Raw genomic sequence first — 4,990 nt, forward strand, 5'->3', positions numbered from 1 at the left:
TGTGGCTCCCAGTAGCTGCTAGCATGAGGCAGTGACCACACCCCGGGCAATGGCTTCGACAGGATGGCTAAACCTTGTGAGGGTAGCCATCGGGTTGTAGACCCCTGGTGAACCAGGGCTTTGCTCACCCAGCATGTGAAGACTGCTTCGGCTGAACAGATGGAAGAAACCAATAAGAAGGTTCAACGGCTGAAAGGGCGATGCAGCAAAGCACTGTGTAGTGCTTAGGGCATGTTGGAGCACAAAGGACAACACGGCCATCCAATGCAGCTGAGGAAGTCTCCAGGTGTAACGATTTTTCGTGCCACTGGACCCAGGCTTCCAATGCAGAGAATGGGACTGTCTTTGGGCAACGACTTTTCCACTTAAACCTCCATGCACAAGTGTCTTTGTGCACACTCATCTATACACCATAGATGAAAACTCATAAAGACAATCGTCATCCTCGGTTACCTAGAGACTATTACTACCCATGAACTGATTAGACTAGAAACAATAGGAAATTTTTTTTTAATTTTAATTTTTTTTCCTAGTTTTTTTAGTTGCATGACATTCATTAATCTCCTCTTTCTCTTTTTTGTTAATATGGACACTCAGGAATAGAAATTTACCCCTAAGTACTGCTTTTGTTGCATTCCATAAATTTTGATATATTGTTTCCTCATAGTCATTCTCTTCAAGGAAATTATTATTTGTTTCTATGATTTGTTCTTTAACAAACCAGTTGTGGAGAATAAGATTATTTAATTTCCAAGTAATTTTTTGTTTGCTCCTCCATGTGTAGACCCTGATGCATCCTGCTCACAGAGATTATTGAAGGGTCCCAAAGAGGGAGTGGAGAAGATGAGAATTATACTTGGGATCAGGAGGAGCAGAGACAAGCTGATTGCTAATTGTTAAATTTAAATTGTGGTTGGACTCAAATATATATTAATTAGGTTTCCAGGGATTTAATTTTTAAATCCAAAAATGAATTACTAAAGTAAATGAAATTTATGGTAGTTTATTTACAATATTTACAATAGAAGGAAGATATTAAAGAATAAGGCCAGATTTGAACCTAGGACCTCCTGTCTCTAGGTCTAGCTCACAATCTACTGAGATACTCAACTGCCCCAAGATTAATTCTTTTTTCTTTTTAAACTCTTACCTTCTTTCTTGGAATCAATGTTATGTATTGGTTCCAAAGCAGAAGAACAGTAAAAGCTAAACAATGGGATTTAAGTGACTTGCCCAGGGTTACACAGCTAAGACATGTCTGGGCCAGATTTGAACCCAAAAGCTCCTGTCTATGGGCCTGACTTTCCATATACTGAGCTGCCCACCTGCAGTCTCCAAGATTAATTCTTTTGGTTGTCAACAACTATTTGAATCATGACTTTATAGTTATTCTTCCAAGATATCTATTTTTTGCACACTTGGCAAACATGTTGCCTTTGTCTAGTTAGACAGTTAGTCTAGCTAGTCTTCGATGGTGCTTGTGATGAGTATATTATAATTAATAATGTGAGTTCCAGCACTGGATAGAGAAGAGTATTCAGTAAGATAATTCATGAAAGGTAGCTACGGTTCATATATAAAAGTCTAGATTGACAAATAGTATATGGCAAAAGCAGAAAATATAGATGGAAATTTTATTATGGTAATATAGTAACAATGAGGCTATGGAATGTAAATTAAAAGCTTGAGTTAGTAGTCAAGATATTCAAACAAGAGTGATGTAAAAACTGATAATGGACATTTTTTTCAAAAGGAGGACTGGCCTGAGCTTAAGCAAAACCTTCTCACATTTGTCAGTCATTAATGACAAATTAAGTACCTGCTATCATCTAAATCAAAGCATTTGGGAGGAAAGAGGAGGTTGATTGTTCGGATCTGTCAATCTATACTGCTTAATAAGTTGGCTCCTGAATAGGCCATGGATGTACAGAGATGATGAACAGTTATCAATAAATATTTACTTACATGAGGTGGAAAAAAACCCAAGAACTATTTTATTCAATATGTGAGAAATTTTAGAAATGTGTAATATAATTCAGACATTGCTTTTCTAACAAAGGTACTAATTCATCCATGATAACAAAATTAAATTTGATATACATAATTTCAAAAAGCTGCATCATTATATTTTGTATTATGAGGATATTCTTTCCATGAGGATGAACTTCCTTTAGATATTTGGTACATTTTTGTAATATCAAACTTTTGTCTCCAGGTTTTATTGAAGGATCATTGTGAGAGATATTTAATATTTCACTTAAAATTTCACTTCATTGGTTCTCAGCTCTTCTTCCAAGCTTGCTGCCAGGATCTTCAGCTGCCATCACATCCCTAAGGCAAGATGGTGAAGTTAAGAGTCAATGGATTTGGCTGTATTGGATATCTGGTGACCATTCAACTCCAATGGAATAGGTGGTGTGGTCATCAATGACCCTTTCATTGATCTCAACTTCATGATTCCATTCATGGCAAGTTCAAGGGCAATATAAAGGTAGAGAATGAAAAGTTGGTGATCAATGGAAAAGCCATTACCATCTTCCAGGAGTGGGATTCCACCAACATTAAATGGGGAGATGCTGGAGCCAAGTACGTTGTGGAATCCATTGGCATCTTTACCACCATGGAAAATACTGGAGCTCAGTGAACATATGAAGCCAAGCGGGCCATTATCTCTGCCCCTTCTGCTGATGCCCCAATATTTGTGATGGGGGTAAACCATGAGAAATATAATAATTCCCTCAATATATTAGTAATGCCTTCTGCAATACCAACTGTGTGGCCCCCATGGCCAAGGTCATTCATGACAACTTTGACATTGTGGAAGGATTCATGATCACAGTCTATGCCATTACTACTACACAGCAGACAGTAGATGGCCCCTCTGCCTTGCTGTGGTGTGATTGGTGTGTGACTGACCAAAATATCATCCCTGCTTCTACTGGTGCTGCCAACACTGTGGGCAACATCATATCTGAGCTGAACAGGAAGCTCACAGGCACGGTCCTCCGTGTTCCCACCCCCAGTGTCTGTGGTAGATCTGACTTGCAACCTGGAGAAAGCTGCCAAATATGATGATATTAAGAGGGTGGTGAAGCAAACTGCAGAGGGATCCTTGAATGTTATCTTGGGCTACACGGAGGAACAGGTTGTATGCCATGACTTTAACAGTCACACCTACTCTTCTGCCTTCTATGCTGCGGCTGGAATTGCCCTCAATGACCCTTTTGTAAAGCTATTTTCTTGGTATGACAATAAGAGCTGGTTACAGCCACCATGTAGTAGACCTCATGATGTAAATGACTTGCAAGAAATAAAGTGGAAAAAGCCATGGATCTTCATCCATAGCCAAAAAAGAGTAGTTCTACCACAGGGGGGGAGCCCACATCCATAACCTATGTCCCTATACTTGGGATGCCATGCCCCATTCACATCCCTGCCCTGAAGCACCCTTGTAGTGGGGGAAAGAGAATAGATTCCTATCTTGTGTACCATCAATAAAGTCATCACATTCAGTGCAACAAAAAAATTTTACTTCATTGAAATTCTTAATGTTTCCTAGTCCTACAAAAGTTCATTTCTCCATGTCAAAGTACACGTTTTAATTAAGGTTATATGCATCCAGACTCATTAATAAACTTCAGATTAATTGCTAACTCATGATTGGGAGATGGTTACTAGTAAAGGTTATAAATTAAATGTTATCTCCAAAAGCTGGAACAGTCTATTTTATTTTAAATGGAATGATTAGCTGAGAAAATGAACAAAAATTGAAATGAGGAAATTAGTGAATGGCTAAAAAATACACATTATTATACAGAGATCATTTTGTTTAATATAGTGTGCTATTTTTAAAAATGTTAAGACATTTGTTCTAATCTATAACAAATCAATACAAATATGTTAATGGATATAGACGTGTGTATTTATGTGCATAATTATAGTATTTCATCTTAATTATTCAGGCTACTTGATATTGCCTCCCATGAGGCAATAATGAAGACAAAAGAAAACATTGGAATATTTTTCTGTGGACATCTTCAAATAGTTGTTCAGTTATTTAAGTTCCAAAATTATATAACCCCATTTTGTTTTGTTTATTTTTTGACTAAAATACTGGAGTGGGTGTGCCATTTCCTTCTCCAGCTTATTTTACAAATAAGAAAATTGAGGCAAAAAAACTAAGTAACTTCTCCAGGGTCACACAATTAGTGTCTGAGGCCAGATTTGAACTCATGAAGAGAAATTGTCTTGACTTTAGACTCAGCACTCTATCCACTGTGCTACCTAGCTGTTCTAGTGACTGACTGTTGCCGTTTCATTATTTCAATTACTCTCTATTTCAATGGGAAGGTCAAATTAATTTCAGTATCCATCATAAGCAGGGGTTGCTTATCCACAAAATATCATCTTTGGATGAGTAGAATTCTGTAGTGTACTTTTGGTTTTTGATTTGCATGAGCTTGACTTTAGCACATTATTGATAATAGGGTTCATAAAATAAGGTTCATAAAAGAGATAATATTATTAAAAGTTTTTTTTTCCCTTTCCCAACATATCTCTCTTTGGGAACACCTTATCCTGAGCTTCACATATTAATAAAATGCTTTATACAGGTTTTTTTTTTCCCTTACTCTTATCCCATCATTTACAAAATTTTCTTTTCCCTATCCAACCCAAGTTCCTCATTTTAAGCATAGATATCTGTTCAATTATTTGGCAAATAGAGACAGCAGGTAGAGCACCTAGGTGGCACAGCAGATAGAGGACCAGGTCTGGAGTAGGGAGGATTTGGGTTCAAATATGACCTCAGATACTTCCTAGCTGTATGACCCTGGGCAAGTCACTTATCTCCAATTTCTTAGTCCTTACCACTCTTCTGCCTTTGTATTGATTTATGAAACTGAAGGAAAGGATTAAAAATAAATAAATAAAAGAGTGACAGCAGGATTGCATTAATTACTAAGCAACATTACCTTAAAAGCAAAATATG

General features: G+C 37.2%; 1 pseudogene; it reads left to right on the forward strand.

Moving 5' to 3' along the window:
- The first annotated feature begins 2,341 nt into the window (after nucleotides 1-2,341).
- LOC100009768 (glyceraldehyde-3-phosphate dehydrogenase-like) lies at nucleotides 2,342-3,296 on the forward strand (annotated as a pseudogene).
- Nucleotides 3,297-4,990: the final 1,694 nt, after the last annotated feature.

This window comes from Monodelphis domestica, chromosome 6 (assembly GCF_027887165.1).
Source record: "Monodelphis domestica isolate mMonDom1 chromosome 6, mMonDom1.pri, whole genome shotgun sequence".
Lineage (NCBI taxonomy): Eukaryota > Metazoa > Chordata > Mammalia > Didelphimorphia > Didelphidae > Monodelphis > Monodelphis domestica.